General features: G+C 39.6%; 1 long non-coding RNA gene across 1 annotated transcript; it reads right to left on the bottom strand.

Moving 5' to 3' along the window:
• Nucleotides 1-439: 439 nt before the first annotated feature.
• LOC150053973 (uncharacterized) lies at nt 440-18,185 on the bottom strand. Its single transcript, XR_016537913.1, has 4 exons — nt 18,122-18,185; nt 11,763-11,826; nt 3,011-3,115; nt 440-513 (listed from the first exon to the last, which is right to left on the bottom strand). It is a non-coding gene; the product is annotated as an uncharacterized LOC150053973 (long non-coding RNA).
• Between the last annotated feature and the right edge of the window lie 3,371 nt (nt 18,186-21,556).

Below are 21,556 nucleotides of genomic sequence, written 5' to 3'. Positions count from 1 at the left end.
AGCGAGGGAGGGAGGGAGGGAAATGGAGGGAGGGAGGGAGGGAGGGAGGGAGGGAGGGAGAGAGGGAGGGAAGTTAAGAAAACAATGACTATATATGTTAGCCTGGGTCCTTCCAAGATCATTAGAACCCTGGGACCACGAGTTCACTGTAAAATAGCTGTGGTCTCCGGTGTGTCAGCCATCCTGGTGACCAGAGGGGCTGTAAAGGCACTGGAGACAGAGCTCTATGACGGCTTTGTGTTTGTTTTGTTTGGCTTGTAGCAAAAAGGAGGGTCACTGAAAAGGGAAAAGTGGAGGTGAGAGAGATTCTGGAGGTTCCTCATAGGGACCTAAAGCGACCCTGAGGAATCTCTTCAGATCTTCACAGCAGGAAGGACAAGGTTTAGGTTGGATGGGTGGTGAGTTTTGCTGGCAGCCAGGCATTCTTCACTATACTATACACCCTTCCTTTCTCCACTTCTCCTGAGCCTTCAGAGCCTCATCTTAACTCGATTTATTATGGTCTTCCATGACCTATAATGGTTAAGAAAAAAAAGTCTGTTTGTTTGCTTTAAGAATCTGTGCTTAGAGTCTTCAAATCCCATAACTGGTAAAGAAAACATGCTGCTCTTAGAAACAGAAGAGGAAAAAACATATCGCACTGTAGACCCTGCAAAAGTTATTAAAATTGTGACAATGATACATGCCCAAAGACAGGCAAATTTATTTTGTGAAACCACAGAGCTGTCATTTAGTTCTGTGGATACCAGGAATGACTTGGTTGCCAGAAAAGAATGTTGTAACATAGTATTCAACTTATAATAATAGAAGGCATTTGTAAATTGAACATTTCTGAACCATGTATACTTCTAGCACCTATTTATCAAAGAAATATTAAGTTATGGCGCTGTATTACCCAGTCATAATCTTTACATTACCTTGTCAAGTCTGAATGATTAGAACAAGGAGAATATGGATAGTGACTGCCATCTTGTGGTGCTTTATCGAATTACAGGGAAAATTTCAAACATTTGAGACTGTTTACTCAGTTAATTTATTCTCATTCACAGGGTATGAACCAAGCTATTTCTTATCCCAGAGGGTAAACATACAAGCATCTCTATAGTTTTATGGCTTTAGAAAGTCCAAATGTACACAAAAAGAAACCCAAGGCATCTGGAGCAATTTTTGCTAGAATCCTGGGAGAAACTAAATCCTGACTTTATACCATTAAAACGTTTGCGTAATTCTGCAGATAATCTGTTGGTCTATATTTTTTTGTTTTGTTTTGTTTTTTGTTTTTGTTTTTTGGTCAGTCATTGGGCTTGAACTCTGGGCCTGGGCGCTGTCCCTGAGCTCTTTGGCTCAAGGCCTACAGCCCTACCCCTTAAGCCACTGTGCCATTTCCAGAGATAAGAATCTCATGGACTTTAGTGCCCAGGCTAGCTTTGAACTGTGATCCTCAGATCTCAGCCTCCTGGGTAGCTAGGATTTCAGGTGTGAGCCACAATACCTGGCTTGGTCTACTGTTTTTAAAAGCATGGATGCACAAAAAAAGAGCTGGAGGTGTGGCTTAGCGGTAGAGGGCCTTTCTAGCAAGCTTGGCATTGAGTTCAAATTGAGTACTCATTTTTTAATGTATATACTCATGTACATACATTAGCATAGAACATTATTTGGAACCTGGAAAGAACCTAAATGCTTAACATTTAAAACAGTGATTAGGGCCAGGAGTTTAGCCTAGTGGTAGAGTGCTTGCCTAGCATGCATGAAGATGGGGGTTCGATTCCTCTGTACCACATACATAGCAAAAAGCTGGAAGTGATGCTGAGGCTCAAGGGATAGAGCTCTAGCCTTGAGAAAGTCCAAGGACAGTGGTCAGAACCTGAGCTCAAGCCCAGGACTGACAAAAAAAGAAAAAGAAAAAGAAAAAACAGTGGCTAACATAGCTAAGATATGGAACCAACCCAGATGCCCCTTAGTAGAGAAAGGGATTAAGAAGATGTGGCACTTATACATAAGGGAAATCTATGCCACCATCAGAAAGAATGACATTGCCCCATTTGTAAAGAAATGAAAAGACTTGGAAAGAATCACAGTAAGTGAAGAAAGCCAGCCCCCCCCCCCCAAAAAACCCCACAGGCTCCATGGTTTCCCTCATTTGTAATAATTAGTACACATCTAGGAATCTCCTAGCAGAGGACTGCAATGGCTCAAAAGCTATGTACTTATGGCCATATAGGATTAGACTAAGGGAAATGAACTCTCAGACATGGAAACAAGAGGTTCATCTTGTGTGTTGTTGTTGTTGTTGTTGTTGTTGTTGTTTTTAGGGTTTCTACTGAGAAGTAATTTTATTCATTTACTCATTCATTCATTTTGGGTGAATGCATTTTGGCGTTTGAATGCAGGTTGGATAAGGAGTTTGAATGCAGGTTGACTGTTTTTCTTAATGTACTATGTTACTTCTCTTCTCTTTTTTTGTCCTTATCGTTAATCTCATGTTGTTACTATATCTGACTTGGTTACTTGGTATACTGCTTATTTGTTTGCTTGAAATAGGAAAGGGGATGGGGGGGGAGGAAAACAAGATGATTGAGAGGGAGAGGAGGGGAGGGAAACAGGGTCAAAAATATAAGAAGGGGTATCAATGTGCAAGAAGTAATGTACCTACTACCTGACAAATGTAACTGTAACCCCTCTATACATTATCCTGACAATAAAATACAATTTTTTAAAAAGGGATGGTTAAGCCAGCCCTGATTGCTCATGCCTATAAACCTACTTATTCAAGAGGCTGAGTTGTGAGGATTGTGATTCAAGGTGCCCCAGACAGAAAATAGAGAAGGGGGGAAACAAGTCCTTGTGTGACTCTTATCTCCAATTAACCACTCAAAAACCAGAGGTGGTGCTGTGGCTCAAAGTGGAAAAGCACTAACCTTAAAAAAAAATCTCAAGGGCAGCACCCAGGCCCTAATTTCAAGCCCCATGATCAACAGCATGGAAAAAAAGGGATGGTTAAATAACTTACAGTATTTATACAATGCAATAGCAGACTGTAGCTCCTCATCCCCTTCACAAATCTTGTCCTTAACTGAAGAGCCCACATCTAGAGGGTCACTGATAAGCTAGAGACCTGGGGAAAGAAATCAAGCAGAAATGACCATGAAGTAAAGAAAGTCTCAAGAGGATTTCTTTTCTATTATAAAGCCAGAGTAGTAACATGCCGTGTGTCATGAGTCCAACCTCATTCTGCCATTTGAACACTGTGTCGATCAACAACAGGACTTGATAGGGGCCTTTGCAGATGAGATTAAGTTTCCTTCCAGGCTCTTGGTTTCCAGACTGAGTTGGAAACTCAAGAAGGAGAGTTTGAAGACAAAAGGCCTCAAGCCTGAAAGCCAAGAACATAGAACTAGAGGCACATAGAACTAGAGTTACCTTTTTTTTTTTTCTTGAGTTTTTATCTCATCAGGACACACAGGAATCCTCCCACCTGTGCTTCTGGAATAATACCTAGTTTATTAATTGAGGTGTGGGTCTGACTAACTTCTTCTCCCACTGGTCCGTGAACCCATCTCCATCACCCCAGTAAGTGGGTTTACTGGAAGTTAACTCTTTTTCCCTTATTGAAAAATAAAGAAAAGAAAAGAAACAGAAAAATCACTAGAAGACCAATTTAGCAAACACAAGAAGAGGAGAGAAACAAAATACAGGAAATCAAGAAAATGGCAGGAAACATATAACATCTCTATACAATAACCTTAAACATTAATGGACTCAGTTCCCCAATCAAAAGAAAAAGAATGGCAGATTGGATCAAAAAACAAGATCCATCCAATGCCTGCATTCTGTTTTGGGTTATTTTTGAGTTAATTAAAGCTGTCATTAATTATGATATATGGCTTTTAATATATTACCTGTATGTCACATTTATTGAATAAATGATGCTAATCTCTGACCTTAGATGAAAGAATTCAGATACAGTTATTAAGCATAAAGAACTATATGAATTATATGCAATTCAGAAATAGAAATACTTTGCCATTAGTTATCAGAAATAGCTATACCTTTTATTAATAAGTTGATTATATAATGAATGTTAGTCAAGTTAATAAGCAATGAGTATAAGAAAAATTTCATACACACATCATCAAAACAAAAGAAAAGATAGTTCTTAAATTAATATGTTTCTATGACATACAAACCCTTAGCCTAATTTTGATTAAGTTCTAAATACTAAGTCCCAGTGATTGTAAATAGAGATTCCCTCCTTGAACACTTGTTTGTTAAACTTGTCATTTAAAATATGATGTAAAAATCAACATTAATAAATTCTTTAAAAAAAGAAAGATTCATCCTCAGAGTCACATCTGACAGTTTCCTTCCTTTGTAAATAGTGCATGATGCTTCATTGATTGTTAGATACTACATTTTGTTTATGCATACATCCACTAATGGCATCTTTGCATTTTTTTTTGCCATTCCTGGGGCTTGAGCACTGTCCTTGGGCTTTCTCAAGGCTAGAGCTCTACCACCTGAGCCACAGCACCACTTCTGGCATTTTTCTATGTATGTGATACCAAGGAATCAAACCTGGGTCTTCACGCCTGCTAAGGCAAGCACTCTACCTCTAGGCCAAACTCCTGGCCTGTATCTTTGCATTTTTAAAGGCCTTCATGTTAACCTATAAAAGAAAATAGTCCTTCCAATTTTCAAATCTTTCTCTGCTTTACTCTCCACACCCCCCCCAAAAAAAAACAGATTTTTGTAGCTGGAAAAAGTACCATAAGAGAAATTTTCTGATAACTGGAAGTATTACCACACAAGGAATGGTTCTGAACTTTTTAATCATATTTTACCAGATCAAATATCGACACATGTTAATTTATGAGTAGACCCCTGACCAGCAAGAGAATATGGCTGCAAGAAGGCTGTGGAGGGGAGGGTGGGGAGGCCTGCACATGCTGAGGATAAAAGAAAATCTGCGCATGCTCAGGACAAAGAGTCTAGTGCTGGACTGAAGATACTTGATTCATTTCTTCCACAGCCAAACTTAACTTCTGCCAGACATGCCGCCTTTCAACAAACCTCACATTTTCATTGTATTGCTTAAATTAAGCACATTCTGTGCCCTTTTAGTTGGAGGCAGAAGGATGTGTAGCTTGGGCCACACAGTCATTTCAAGGCTAGACTGGGCTATAAAGCAATACCTACCTCAATATCTCTCTCTCTCTCTCTCTCTCTCTCTCTCTCTCTCTCTCTCTCTCTCTCTCTGTCACACACACACACACACACACACACACACACACACACACACACACACACACATTGGTTTGTTTGTTTGTTTGTTTAAAGAAATAGGTCAGGCCGGGAATTTGGCCTAGTGGTAGAGTGCTTGCCTAGATGCATGAAGACCCAGGTTCGATTCCTCGGCACCACATACATAGAAAAAAGCCGGAAGTGGTGCTGAGGCTCAAGTGGTAGAGTGCTAGCCTTGAAAAAGTCCAAGGACAGTGCTCAGGCTCTGAGCCCAAGCCCAGGACTGGCAAAAAAAAGGAAAAGAAAAGAAAAGAAAGAAATAGGTCAGAAAACAGTTTTTTAATGAAGAGAGAGTCTATCAAAGCCTATACCATTAAATTTCTTTGAAGGCTCAAAAACACAAGTTCCAAACAATAACAGGTTTGATTTTAAGTCCAAGCTTAGCCAATACTAGCTGTTTGACACCACACGCTACTTAAACTCTGGTCAGTTTCTTCACAAGTCAAGTAGCAGTGACAATGATAAGGATAACAAAATATTGTTTTAAAAATAAAGCAAATAGGGACCAGGAGTTTGGCCTAGTGGTAAAGTGCCTGTGTAGCATGCACAAAGACCCAGGTTCGATTCCTTGGTACCACATACAGAGAAAAAGGCAGAAATAGTGCTATGGCTCAAGTGGTTAGCCCAAGGACCATACTCAGGCCCTGAGTTCAAGCCCCAGGACTGGCAAAAGTAAATAAATAAATAAAGCAAATAAAATGTTCAATTCAATGCCAGCCCCCCCAAAACGAACATTGATGTGTTTGATGTGATGTAATTTATAAAACGTTGACTAGTACACTGTTTATCATAAACACATCTGTTGCATAGAGCAACCAAGAGATGAACAAGCCCTCACTAAGAGTCATAACTTTTATTTTTTGCCTAAAAGACTACACTTAGCTAAGAAGAGTCTTAATTCGTAAATAAAATTCAGGTTCTAGTTTCTTACACTGTGAATAAAAAGTCTAAAGTTCTTCTGTTAAATATTGTGGTTCATCACAATATCAAAAAAACACTCTTTTTGAGTGGTGTGTTTTGGCGAATTCTACATTTAATGCATGGCGAAACTTCATAAAGCAATGTGAGTGTCCTATGTTCAAGAGACAGAAACATAATAATCTCCAGCTCTGTCCCATATGGGGCTACCCAGAGTTCTTTCCATTGTGGGAAATCAAATGATGACAAACAAAACCCATGGGATGCATAAAATGGGCTCCTCTCTCCCCTCCTTCCCAAGAGACTGGCAAGTCACCAGGGGACATAGACTAAATAAAATTCTGTATTTGCATATTGCTGTCAGGGACTACCCAGAGTAAATAAAACAGATGTGACATTCTTGAAAAATCCCATACTCTGTATACAAAAATTCACAGTGGCACATACTTTTGAGTTGATGTGGGAGGATACCCAGAGTCTCTCCCAGCATGTCCTTTAGAGACTGTTCCAAGCTGCCTGCCCTTCTACCCCCACTGAGGCCCAGTGGAGCTCTGCACAGAGCCTGGGTCTATGAGTCCAGCAGAACACCAAGGGAGGCTCTAACTCTCTTTGGAGAGTAACCGTACTGACTCTAGACAAGTCTCTTCAGCTTGCTAGAACAGAAGCTCTTCTGAGACCTTTCCAGTGCCAGAAGAGTTCGTGTTGTGACAATCCCAGTTGTATTACCTAGGCTGGGCAAGAGCACAGCAGACAGCTGGGTTATAAAGGCCAGTGAATGGCCAGGCTATCTAAAGAATGACTCCACATGGGGAATTAGGGGAGGAGAGGTTGAAAAGGGAAGTGTATCCAGAACATAAAGAGCTCTGAATCCAGCCCTCTCACCTGCCACCGCCTGGATTTCACGGTGAAAGGGCCTCAGATTGAAAGACGGTCAGGGCGGCTCTGTTGCTAAAGTCTAGATCTAGATTCAAATCTAAGCGGAGGAGCTGCAGAAGAGGGAGGGAAGAGGAGGAGTTTAACACAGAGCAGTCAGTCAAGAACCACACCCAGGGGTTCACCCACTACCACCGCAACCACAAGAAGCTCCTGGGCGGGGCGAAGGCCTTTGACAGGCTCTGCATTATGGTCCTGGAGAAGGTGAAGGAGATGCAGACCTAGGCCCCCAAGAGCTGCAAGGGCAAGAACAAGTCCAAGCCGGTCAACAAAGACTGCTCCATCTCCAAGACGACCCAGAGTAGGGCAGCCTCGCCCTCTCTGTGATGGGAATATTGTCCTTTTCTTTCTTCCTTTCTTTTTTAAATCTAAATGTCCACACTACCTAGCTCTGTGGCCTTGAATAAAAACATTCCTTGAGCCTCAGTGTCTTTGTTAACTGGGATTTCATTTGTTCATTCAACACTCGTGTGTGTGTGTGTGTGTGTGTGTGTGTGTGCCAGTGTTAGAGCCTGGAGTTTTCACGTGGCTTTTTGTGCCCAAGGATGGCACTCTACCACCACTTAGCCACACCATCACCTTAGGCATTTTTCTGGTCGATTGGAGACAAGTTTCTCAGAGACATTTTTTTACCTGGACTCACTTTGAACCACATCCTCCGATTTCAGCCTCCTGAGTAGCTAAGGTTATGGTTCATTCAAGAAGTATTAACTAAGTGTTCTATATGCTTTATACTGCAGGGTCCATAAGGAATAGTGAAGAAGTGTAGGTCCTCATGCTTGAGACACTTAGTACTAAAAGAAGTAACCAGCAATTTAAAAAAAAACATTTTTCATAATCAATATTACAAATAAAAAAATGGTGTGACATAGAGTAAAACAGAAAACTTAGATAAGATTATAGTAACAGAGGAATATTTTGAGTAGGTGACATTTGAATAAAGACTAAAAAGTCAAAAAATTAATGATTGGAAGGAATGTATTAGTCAAAATTAGAACAAGTACAAAGGCTTGGGGAAAAAAACTAAAGGCCATTATGCCAGAGCCTCAGGAATTCAGAGAAAAAAATAGTAAGATGAGGTTAGAGAATATTAATGCAAAAACACTCTTTGCCTCTCAGTCAATTGTTTTATATGGTAATTCTGAACTTCTCTGAACTAAACGTTTAAAATTCTCAGTTCTGCCATTTTCTTCCAATTCTAATCAACTATTATGTTTCACCTTAAAGCCATCATCCCTAAAAAAATACTCAAGCGGGGCCGGGAGTTTGGCCTAGTGGTAGAGTGCTTGCCTAGCATGCATGAAGACCCAGGTTCAATTTCTTGGTACCACACATATATAGAAAAAGCCCAAGAACAGTGGTTAGGCCCTGAGTACAAGACCCAGGAATGGCAAAAAAAAAAAAATACTTGAGAAAGAAGTTTCAAGAAACCAAAGTATGGGGCCTGGGGTTTGGCCTAGTAGTAGAGTGCTTACCTAGCATGCACGAAGGCTCAGGTTTGATTCCTCAGTACCACATACATAGAAAAAAGGCAGAAGTGGTGCTGTGGCTCAAGTGGCAGAGCTCTGGCCTTGAGACTGAAAAGTTTGTGCTGGTGAAGTATAAGGAGTAGATCCCAGAGAGACAAGAAAGTAGGCAGGGCAACCAACACACCGAGATTACTGGGTTCAGACAAGAGCAACCACAGCAAGAATGTTGAGAACTGAACTGAGAAGAGATTTCATTGTGGAAACAGAGCCAAGAAGACGGGTTGATGGAGTGAGAGAACAAAAGAATAATGAAATACTGCTCATTGTAGGGTTTTTGTAATAGTTAAATTCTCTAGCATTTGAAATGACTCAACATTTGCTCTTGCTCAGTTGTGACTTTCATTATTATCATTTTGTTTCATGTCTCTCTAAAGCCAAGAAATGTGCTTCATAAATATTAAGTGCCTCGTAAGTATTGTTTTGGAGAGGCGAGCCCTGAAAAACTCCATTTAAAAAAAAGATGTTCTACTTCTCTTGGAGAATAACATTTTTAATAACTTAACTCTTCCATGTTGGTACTGAATCATATAATAGTTGTGTATTCCAAAAGGTCTCGGTGTGATCAACATTAAAACCATGATTTTGTTCATTTCCTTTATAATTTGAGACGTGTGCCAAAACTAAAGAATGAAAATAAGACTAAATGGATCATTCCTAGAAACACTTGAACTACCAAGCTAACTCAATAAGAAATGGAACATTGAACTAATCCTAAAACACAGTACTGGACCACACTAATCTCCAAAGACCTATCAGTTCATAAAACTCCAGAGTAATAATCAAGAAACCTCAGAGCAAGATGACCCCATTAGTGGATCTGCCAATTGTACCACTTAAAGAAGCACTCATACTAATTCTTCCCAAGCAAATGTAAAAAATGGAAGAGGAAGGGATATTTTTATTACTGTATGTGACCAGCATTTGCCAAAATCAGATAAATATAAAAATGACAGACTAATTAATATCTCTTATGAAAATAAACTACTTGAAGAATGAATTCAATAGCATATTAAAAAGATGAATGCAGGGCCAAGAGTTTGGCCTCATAGTAGAGTGCTTGCCCAGCATACACGAAGACCCAGATTCATTCTTTGGTACCACATACATAGAAAAGGCTGGAAGTAGTGCTGTGGCTCAAGTGATAGAGCCCTACCCTTGAGAAAGCCCAAGGACAGTGCTCAGGCCCTGAGTTCAAGCCCTAGGACAAAAAAAAGATAAATGCAATAGCTTATTAAAAAGATTATTCACGGGGCTGGGAGTTTGGCCTAGTGGTTAAAGTGCTTGCCTAGCATGCATGAAGACCAGGGTTCAATTCCTCAGTACCACATACATAGAAAAAGCCAGAAGTGGTGCTGAGACTCAAGTAGTAGAGCTCTAGCCTTGAGAAAGTCCAAGGACAGTGCTCAGGCCCTGAGCTCAAGCCCAGGACTGGCAAAAAAAAAATATTCACAATAAGCAGCATCTGATACTTTTATGGAATGCAAGGATGGTCCAATATACAAGCCAATCAACACTTATGTCAAGAAACTGAAAAGAAATGCATATAGTCACTTAAAGAGATGCAGAAAAATCTTTTGACAAAATCTAATCCATCTATAATTTAAGAGAATGTTCACAAATAAGGACCAGATAAAAGCTGAGAAAAGGGAGAATGAGCAATTATTGATTAGTGGATACAGTTTCCTTTAGGGTGATGGAAAAGTTAAGGGAATATTGATGATGGATTCACAATATCATGAATGTAATAAATATTACAGAATTCCATGTGTAATCTAGCAAATTTACATTATATTTATTTATATTTTATTATGATAAAAACCTCTATAAATGAAAACACATCAGTGGTTTAAAACATATTATCCTGCATACCTTGAGTACTATTAAATGCTTGACGTTGTACAAATTACTTTGAGGATGGTTTCAGGAAATTCTCACTATCTTTAAAAAAGATACGTTTATCTTCCCATGTTTTTGGATGAAAGGAATGATGCTTCTGAAGTAGGCAGTACTCCATGGACTTGAAACTCACCCTTCAATCATTGTTCAACTGTCTCTGACTGCCTCTCATAAACACACAAAGGGAGAGACTTGTTTCATTTATCTTTGTTAATCCAGGATGTAGTACAGAGCCTTATTAGAACAAAGCCACTAAAGGTTTGTTATCTCACTCACTCACATAAATAAGCATATGTGTTGATTCAGTTACCAAGATGGAATCAAATGTCCAAGAGACAGATACTCTGGGATAAAGCCTGTGCAAAAGTAAGAGAAGCCAAACCAAGAATCTATAGGCACAAGGATGGATTGGTTAGAAAGGACTTAAATTACATCATAATTCGCAGAAAAATCTCCCTCAGGCCAACATAGGATCCCATTTGGGCAGAAATGGCCCAATCTATTAACCCATCTGAGCTCAGCCTGTGGCCAGGATGAAAAATGTGACGAAAGGCAGCGTGGTCTTGGTATGAACAAATGGAGGTAATGGAATATTACAATATTTGGCATCAGATGCTCAGATGGATACTCAAGCAGTATACCTCCATGGTTATAACACCACCTTCAAACATTTCCCAAAAGAAAATAGGCAAGTGATACACACTAAAACATGAGTCTTCTTAAATACTTCCAAGTCAAAATTCCTATTTCTGCTCTCTTACACTCAGTTATGAGCCTTTCTTGTGCTCAATTTGTCATCTTCAACAACTAGTAAGCAACATAGCTGTTGAACAGTAAATTATTGCTCAACAGTGTACATACTTCATATTAAAACTGGCTCTTAGTGGAAAATGCTAAATCTAAGCCTCTCCCACCCAAAAAAGAGAGACAGAAACTTTGTATCATACTGTTTTGCCACTGGATTGAAACAGCATGAGATTAGATTATTCTTGAAGCTGTGTCTACAGTATCTAGATCATGCTATAGTTCAAATCCCATGGGTAGAACTTCCATAATAATTGACAATAGAGCAGCACACCATTGCTGAATCCACCTGTCCCGCAGAAACAGGATTATATGATTTCCTCAAGAGCACCAAACAGGGGAGCAACCAGCAGTACTAATCTCTTATCTTAGGTTTCCTACCTTAGATTTCTCTTTGGTCACTTCTGTCTTGGTGGCTGTTTAGTCTAATGGGCTGGCAACAAAGCTGTAAGAAAAAGAACAACAGATTTCTAGTTATGAATCTCCTGCCAACCAGATATGCAGAGAAAAGTAATTTATGCAAGCCTGAGGGTAGAGGAAAGAGTTTACAGCCAAATAATCTTATCAGTCTATCCACCTCTAACTTTCTGTGACCCTAGATGATTCAAATTAATTACTGTTGAAATGTAGTACATACATCTTCTTGTCCTAGAACTGTCTAGAGCTGTTCAGTAGATAGACAGGAAGATTTCTGAGGACAATTAGAGATTTCTTCAGCATTCTTTATTCAAGGAAATTCAGTCCCGAGGGTACTTAATTTGAGCAATCATCCAGAAAGAGTTTTTTGGTCTGATGTAAATGAAAAGGCTAAAAGCAATCATTGAACAGCCAGAACTAACTAGACCTATGTGAACCCTGAAGCCTCCCATTGCTTATGAGCATTCTGCTTCTAGAAGGAATATTGACAGGGAAAGAATTACCAGGATGGTTAAAGATTAAGAGAGTTTACAAGGTTGGTACTCAACTAATACATGTCAGCACACTAGGTCACTGATCAAAACCAATGGTGTCGGTGCCATCCTGAGCTCACAAGTCTCATGGCCATTTGTTTCACATTCCTGCCTTCTCCAGTTAATGGTTGAAGAACCACTTAATGTTCAGACAGGAAGAGCCATAGAATTATCTGGTGTTCTACTTCCTTGTTCCCTCCTGAAGCCTCAAGAATAGATAGACATTCACCACTGCCCCAAAATTACACACACTGTAAGTGTCAAGAGGGAGACCAGACTTCAAATCTCCAGATTATCTGTACATCTGTGTACTTTTTCTGTCCTTGGCTCATGTTCTCTCTCTTGTTCTCATCCTATTTAGTTATAAGAGATCATGGCCTATGGAGGGTTCCAATCAAGTAAATCACACTGTAGACAGCCCCGCTCAGTAAGGCCCGTGCAGGTGTCTGAGTAGAGACAGAAAAGCTAGACTCTTACATTGGGCCATTGGCAAACTCCATTCCTCCAATGAAAATTTAATTGAGATTTATAAGAATGAACAAAAACCTAGCAACCAGAAGGGGCTCACTTAATAGCTTTTGAAGAAATAAATAAAAGGTTGCTGGGGCCTACCTGCCATGTTAGTTTAAAGATGTCCCAGAAAAGGAAACTTGTACAAAGGGGTCCAGGGAAGGAGAAGACAAGCCAAAGCAGAGAGAAAGAGAAAGGACAGGGGCAAATAGCCAGACATATCACATTAGAAATGCCTGAAAACCAGTTGGGAACTAGTTGATAACAGAGGAAGTAAACACTTGAGACCTTGGCTGGAAATTTTCTGTGAGAAAGCACTTTTCTTTATTCATTCACTTCATAAACATGTCCTAACTGCCTACTATGTGTTTATTACTCATTAAATGCAATCCCAAGTCCTCAGAAGCTCATAATCTAATGAAGAGAAACACACTGGACTAAACAAGCCTTTAGGAGGGGCTTTCTACACAGTCACAGAACTGTGCAACAAAAATGGCACCCTGCACCCAGCAAACTGACACCCTAGAGCAGTGTAGACCAATGGGAACCACGCAGAGGAGCCATGTAGAGTGTCAAATTCTTCACCAGCCATTATTAACCAAGTTTTAAATGGGGAAATTAACTTTGGTAGTGTGGGGTGTGTGTGTGTGTATGTGTGTGTGTATATGTGTGTATGTGCACTTAGGTCCTTGCTTCTTTTTCTTTTGCTCAATGTTGGTGCTCTACCACTTGGACCACATCTTCCCTCTGGCTTTCTGCTGGTTAATTGGAGATGTGAGTATCTCAGATTTGTCTGTCTTGACTAACCGCCTCCTGAGTAGATGGACTTAGGTGTGAGCAACCAGTACCAACTTGTAGTTATATGTTTTATTTAACCCAATATATTCATAATACTATTTCAACAGGTACTTAGTATAAAAATAATTGAGAGGCTGGACACAGCAGCTCTCGCCTGTAATCCTAGCTACTCAGGAGGCTGAGATCTAAGGATTATAGTTCAAAGACAACCCTGGGCACAAAAGTCCCTGAGACTCTTTTCTCCAATTAACCACTAGAAAGCCAGAAGTAGAACTGTGGCTCAAGTGCTAGAGTACTAGCCTTGAGCTGAAGAGCTCAGGGATAGCACCCAAGCCCAGAGTTCAAGCCCCATGATGAGAGAGAGAAGGGTGGGGGAGAGAGATCTGTATGCTTCAATAAAGTAGGCACTAGTCACATGGGCCTTTGAATAATTGACAAGTACTTAAAGTAACTTGTACACAGAGAGCTTGGAGGTGTGGCTCAGTTGATAGAGTGCTAGCCAGTGAGCAAAAGCTTCAGCTACTGAGTTTGAGCTCCTGTCTTGGACCTATAAAAAGAAAAGAAATGTACATGCAAATATACATGAAAAAAGAACACAGAATTTGTTGGGGAATCCATTTTCTGTTCGTTTATTGGTTAAGGACTGATTTAAGAAATGGGGAAAGAATTCCTTTATCAAATTTGAATTCACCTCCCCCCTCCACACACACACACATAGGTATACACACTTTAGTCACAGATCCACCTGCAGCTTTATGGTGATTAATTGAAGATTGGAGTTTCATAGTATTTCCTGCCCTGGCTGACTTCAAACCATCATCCTCAGAATTCAGCCTCCTGAATAGTTAGAACTCCTGGCACTCAGCTTTAGCTGCATCTTGAAGGATAAATACTTCACATTGCAGGGAGAAACTTATAATACTTTGCCTTCCTCATATTTGAAAACTTAAGTCATCGTTAAAATAGATTTCAAAGTTTTTCTGAGATTGTGTATGGGAATATGACTCATTGGATTTAATCTCCAGCACTTGAAAAAAAAAGGAAAGGAAAGAAAAATGCTAAAAGCTTTTTGAGATTATGTACCTAGTCCTAGAATAAATCTTTGGGAAAGGGATGGGAACACTGTGTATTTTATAAAAATGGAAAGTCATCAACTACAGGTCATACTCAAGCAAAAAACAATTTTGTTTTTATAGCTGCCAGTTTAAAAAAAGAAAACATGCACACTGGAAATGTGTGATATTTTTAAATCTTAAAACAATTTTAAATGGCATATAGCCACAAAAGAGTTACTGAAAAAGCAATTAGGAGAACAGAACAGCTCACTCTAATCAATAATGTAACAGGTATGACTGCAAACTGTCACACAAAACCTCTCTGGTATGTTTTGTTTTCCAAAAGATGTGATTTCTTCCTCCAATATATGCCTCTTGCCATCTACAATCATGATAAATTCTTCATCCTAGTCAAGCTAATGTCCATGCCATGCCCCTGAATATAAGCCAAAGAAATAAGCTCCAGAACATAAGCTTAAGAAATTTCTTTATAAAGTCAAAAAATAATGTAACAGGTTTTTCAGATCCTCAATCCCAGATGATCACTACTCACATACCACAGAAAGGGTGGGAATGAGATTTTTCTCAAACATTCCTCCAAAATACAGAGTGATGGTCATGTTTCAGCCCCTGATAATTAAGTTCATACACCTCATCCCAATTTTCTACCTGCTAGCAGGTCAGAAAATAAAACTGTTGCTTTGTTTTGTTTTTTGTCTTTGCTTGCATGGCCTCTCTCCCCAAGAAACTAAAATCTTGTTTCTGCAGAAGTGCTATTTCCTGCTTTTGTTTCTATCACTCCACCTGTCTCCATAAGAAATGACTTAAGGGGCTGGGAGTTTGGCCTAGTGGTAGAGTGCTTGCCTAGCATGCACGAAGACCCAGTACCACATACACAGAAAAAGCCAGAAGTGGTGCTGAGGCTCAAGTGGTAGAGTGCTAGCCTTGAGAAAGTCCAAGGACAGTGCTCAGGCCCTGAGCCCAAACCCAGGACTAGAAACAAAAAAAAAAAAAAAAAGAAATGACTTAAGATCACACATTCTCAAACAGGGAAGCAAACTCTTCATGCTAGACTTCTTCATTGAGGAAAATATATCACATAGCTACCCTAGTTGATCCCTTGCTATTCTTCAGACCCTGGGCAACTCAAATTATCCCTTGAGATTAAATTCTGCCTCTACCACATTCTTATTGTATATCATTGAGCTAATTATTCTAAGCCTCTTTATACACCCAACTTACCCACACAGTTTCCTGTAAGGTGGAAGTGATAGTGGTCTTATCACATAGAATAATAATTCCACACATTCAAAATACCAAATAGGTGGAATGAAGGGAGGAATGGGGGAGGGAAGAAAGAAAAGGGATTTTGCTTTACCAGATTCTATCACCTAATGGAAGAAAAGACAATGAAGTAAGATGATTACAGGCATGATGATGCTATAGACAGGATGATAGAATGAGATTGGAAACTTAGACAAATAGATCAGAAACAGGAAGATGAGAAGAAATCAGCAATGCAAGAAGTGGGAGGGGAAAGAGTATATGTGAAGTCCATGAGGCGGTAATTAAAAGGGGAAAAAGGGCCAGGAGTTTGGCCTAGTGGTAGAGTGCTTGCCTAGCAGTACGAAGACCCGGGTTCAATTCCTCCGTACCACACACATAGAAAAAAGCCAGAAGTGGTGCTGTGGCTCAAGTGGTAGAGGTCTAGCCTTGAGAAAGTCCAAGGACAGTGCTCAGGCCCTGAGCTCAAGCCCAGGCTGGCAAAAATAAATAAATAAATAAAAATAAAAGGGGAAAAAAAAACTAGAAAGGATTCTAGAAGCAGAAAGGAGGCTAGTGTGGCTGAATCTGACTTTTGCCAAAATCTTGAGTTAGGCCAGATTCAACAGAACTTGTGGTCCCTGCTATGAGGCTGTATTTGTTCTAAATGCCATAGGAAACCACTGAAGTTCATAAGCAAGTGAATATTACTGACTATATTTGAAGACTCTTTCTAGGTCTTTATTCAAAGCCTAGCCGTAATTAACCTGCCCAGATAACAAAAATGTCACACTGCCTAGGAACTTTAAGTTCATGGAATCACCTCCAAATACTCCCAACTACTTGAACAGTTGGTGATTTTAATCTAAACTGAAAGGAAGAAACTTCTTCCTCAGAAACCCAATCTAAGAACAGAGTTCCACTCTTCCTTTAACCCTCTGCACTATTAGTTTTGTCATATAAATGCTTTTAATTGTTCTTGATTTATGCCTCCAAATTCCCTATGGCTAATCAACAGTTTTCCCTTAATGAAGTGTCCAAAACTAAAACCAGCATCCCAGGTGCTATCTGTCACTAAGGCCAAGCAGCAGGGGCTATTATCTCCCAGCATCATATTTTTCTCGCAATATTATTCAGCAGATATGTATCTAATTGGCTATTTAGTATCACCCCTGGGCCTCTCACTGACATGACCATTTTCCAGGTGTTGCCTTCGTCATGAAAGAAGTTCTTTCCAATTACTTTTCCCCAGGTAACTACTTGAATTTTTGCCAAGTTTGTCATATTGCTAAATGTTTTCTATCATTTCTTCAATTTCCCTGGTGTTATAGCATGTCTTCTTTTAGAGTCATCTGAAAATCTCATTAACCTGTTTGTGGACAGGATGTAGCTAGAATTTGTTGGGGAATCCATTTTCTGTTTGTTTATTGGTTAAGGACTGATTTGAAGGATAGGGAATCTCTTTATCAAATTTGAATTCATACACACACACACACACACACACATACACACACACACACACATAGGCATGCACATACACTTATAACTGTTCTTAATTCCCTGAGACACTCTAAAAACAAAAACAAAACACAATATTCCACATCATAAATAGAACCTTTAAAAGATCGGAAGTCCCTACCATGAGGGATGCAAATATGCCTCTGCGTTCCCTTGAAACTCCTGTCATTGCATTCACAATACATTCCTATTATGATGTCCTGAGTAGATTTCATTTATAATCAAAAAGCCCACAGATTTTATTAGAATCTTTAGAGAGTGCACAATCCCCACAAAATACTTATAAAACTTGGTTTTATATCATATTTCTCAAAGAGTGAGCCAATAATCAGCTCTTTGGGAATCACACAAGATGCTTATTAAAAAGTAAATTCCTAGGGCCTACTCCAGACACACAGAATGCAAATGGAAGCCGGAATGTGCAGTTTAAAATTAAATGGCTCTTGCTGTTGATAGGAAATGCATTCAAACTGTGAAAATTTAAAAGGTCAGAAAAGCAAAGTGTCTAGCCTTCAGTGTCCCCAAGCCACCCGTTTTTAATTTCTGAGAAGAAACCACAGATACCCATTTTCTGTGTTCTTCTACAACCTGTAAAGAAAGAAATTGAGAACAGTAGTTCTACAGAGAAAAAGATGGAGACATTTACCTGTATTAAATGCTGCCTCAAGTGACTTTTTTTCACCTGCTCATCTGAGAAAACTGAGTCTTCTAAAATAAATAAATAAATAAATAAATAACATCCAGGCAACTTGCATTGTACCAACATTCAAATTTCCATCTCAGAAAAGGAAAACCTCTTCTACATTTATTTATCTGTTTGGTTAGAGTTCATCAGCTCTGCTTCCTGTTTTCTGAGGCTCAGTCTGGACTCTCACACTGGATTATCTGATTCAGGTGTGTAATAAACTGATTAGATGGCAGCTGTAATGGGAAATGACCTGGCTACAAAGATGTGAGGGATTAATCATCCCCCTCTAAAATCCCTTGACCTTTGTGATTCAAAATACAAAAACAAACAAAATCTCCTTTCTGCAGCATCTCTTATGAACTGATATAAATATCTGTATCTCCAAAACGTAGTACACACAAATCCGTTGTAAACATTATCAGGTGCAGACTTTTCACCTACTGTACTGGTAGTTACAGAAGCAGCATCTTTATACCATGGGCTCACAGATTTGTCTCCTGTCTTCTGTCTGATTTGAAGCTAGGAATTTGAACAGAGTAAAGCATGGATTTTTGCCTTTCAGTACAAAACACTGTCAGATGCAGAAGGCCCAACAAAGAGATCAAATGCTGACCCCTAAACCTTAGCTTTCCACGTCATAATGTTAACAAATAGGATGTGATATGAATGTCTCTGATTCATGAGATCTGGGGAGTGCATGATCACAAATAGAGGCCAGGAGACAGGAGAGCAAAAGCTTTTGGACAGCCCTGATGATGGTGAATCTGCAGACCCTGGGGCCAAGCTGTACACTCTAACTGGGTCCCATGGTGAGTGAGTCCTAGAGGAATCCTTCCACAAATCCACCACCAAGGATTTCACTGTGATGAGGATGGAATTTGTGGCTCTGGTGAGGTGCCAATGAACGAATGAAAGCATCAGGTTCTGAGTTCAAGCCCTGGTTTCCGGAAAAAAAAAAAGGAATTCACTGTGGCTCTGCCTGAAGTAGTGAGACAATGATGGTACTATAATGTTCATTTCTAAAGGAATGGATTAAATAATGGTTTGCCATACAACAGTTAGACATATCAAAGCCAGTACATTAAGCAACAGAGGTCTTACAAAGAGCAAGAAACAGGACAGGCATGTGATGTACATCTGTGAAGATGAAGTAGGGGAATGGGCAGGGTTGGAAGGAATGAGGGAGACTGACGCAGGGATTATACTGCTCAGCATCATTGCACTCAAAATCACAGGTTGAATTAAAACCCCTTTGTACAATTACTAATGGATAATTTGTAAATGCCACAAAGAAAAGAAACAGGGCAGGATCTGTGGCATGTTGCATGCAAATATAAAACATATGCAGGGATTAAGAGCATGGCCTAGTGGTAGGGTGCTTGCCTAGCATGCGTGAAGACCAAGGTTTGATTCCTAAGTACCACATACACAGAAAAAGACAGAAGTGATACTGTGGCTCAAGTGGTAGAGCTCAGCTCAAAGACAGTGCTCAGGTCTGAGTTCAAGCCCCAGGACTGCCAAAAATAAAAATAAGAGAAAGAATTGATTTTATTGTTCATAAATCATGTCTTAGTAAACACATACACATTACCTGGTATGGTGGTTGATGCAGGCACTCCTGAGTACCTGCAGAAGAGGTGCAGGGATCAGGGAAGAGAGATCAGGAGGATCTCAGTTCCAGACCAGCCTGAGAAGAAGCACTCCAGATCCCATCTCAACCAATGAAAGCTGGGCAGAGAAGTGTGTGCACTTGCCATCCCAGCTATGTCAGAAGCAAAAAAAAAAAAAAAACAGCTGTACATGAAACTAGAGTTCTATTTGAAAAAATTACTAAAGCAATGGTCAGTACGTTAGAGTTCAAACTCTAAAATAAAACCCAGAAACACTTCAATGTTATATACTTTACAACTATGCATACATACATGTTTAAGGACATACCTGAATATTGAAGTAGCTGTCTACGGAAGGAAAGGGAGAACTGGGGATTATGGTCATTCTGGCCTCTCACAAGCAAGTGACCGTGTGTTTATTATCATTTCTCAAGTGCGGAAGCTGATGAACTCAGTCGTCTATGTCAATGAACACAATGAGTAGGGCATTGGGGAAACAAAAAGCATTTCTGGCCTTTTTGTTTGTCTTTGGTTTCTTGGGGGTTCTTTATGGTTTTTATAGTGTTGAGGGTTGAATTCAGGGCCTTCAATGTGGTAGGCACACACTTCTTCCACTGAGCTAAATCCCAAGACCAATAAATTGTTTTGATGAGGCAGAATACTTATGCTACACATGATAAATAAAAAGAAGCTGAGCTGAGAGTGTAGTTTAATGGTACAACACTTCCCTCCCAGGAGGTCTTTGATTAAATCCCAGCACCGAGAGAGGGAGGGAGGGGCAGGGAAGCAGGGAAATAAGACGACTGTAGGAACCTTTTAAGTGCAATTATGCAAAACAACATATGTAAATGAGCAAAAGCACAACAGACAGCTATATGAAGGCGTAGGATTAAGTAGATAATGACAGCACCCTTGTCACTGGATGTAAAATTCTTGGCCACCAAATGTCTTTAACTCTCTGTAGCTGAACTTTTTCATGTAAATTGGAAATTATAATACACAATTCTAAATGGTTCTCCTGAAAATTAATGATTAATTTATGCCTTATCCATAGTAAGTCTTCTGAAGAAGTTATCTGGTATATACTGCTAGCTTGAATTATTCATTTGTTTGTTAATTTGTCATAGAGTTGGAAATTGAGGCTAGGGCCTCATGCTTGCACTTTAATATGTAAGCCAAACCCCCAACCCATATTTTAAGTTTTTGAACTGTTATAGGCTCAGATGTGTACCTCACTGGCTCACTACTAATCCTGCAACTTTCACAAAATCCCCCAATCACAGCCTTGGTTTTCTGTACACTTGTGAGGGACGATATCAAGGAGTGAGTATGCACTCAGTTCATAAGACAGGAATACTAATGCTTTGTCACTGTTTTCAAAAAGTAGTACAAAGAAAGGAATATAAGGCTCAAACTATTATATATTACATGCTTTTCCTAATGTATAAACCCTTCTGTTTTCAGTCCCTCTCACGGGGTGAGGGAGAGATAATTTTCCGTCTCCTTTCTAAATGGCTGCCAAGTCATATATATATATATATATATATATATATATATATGGAGAACATCTCCTTCAGAGGAGTAATTAATTCAGTAGGTATCTATTTCCAGTTTATGACTTTCTTCCTCAGCACTTCGAAGACAAGCTACAGGATGGCAAAAGCTGGTGACAGGTGCACAGCTATCTAACATAAGGCCTGGTACTTTATGCATAACTAATATGGGATAGATAAACACATAATAGCAAAAAAGCACATTTATGGAAAGGTATAGTTATTATATT

Source organism: Megascapheus bottae, chromosome 15, assembly GCF_031878675.1.
Source record: "Megascapheus bottae isolate mThoBot1 chromosome 15, mThoBot2.hap1, whole genome shotgun sequence".
In the NCBI taxonomy this organism is placed as follows: domain Eukaryota; kingdom Metazoa; phylum Chordata; class Mammalia; order Rodentia; family Geomyidae; genus Megascapheus; species Megascapheus bottae.
This window is presented reverse-complemented; position numbering and strand designations above follow the sequence as displayed.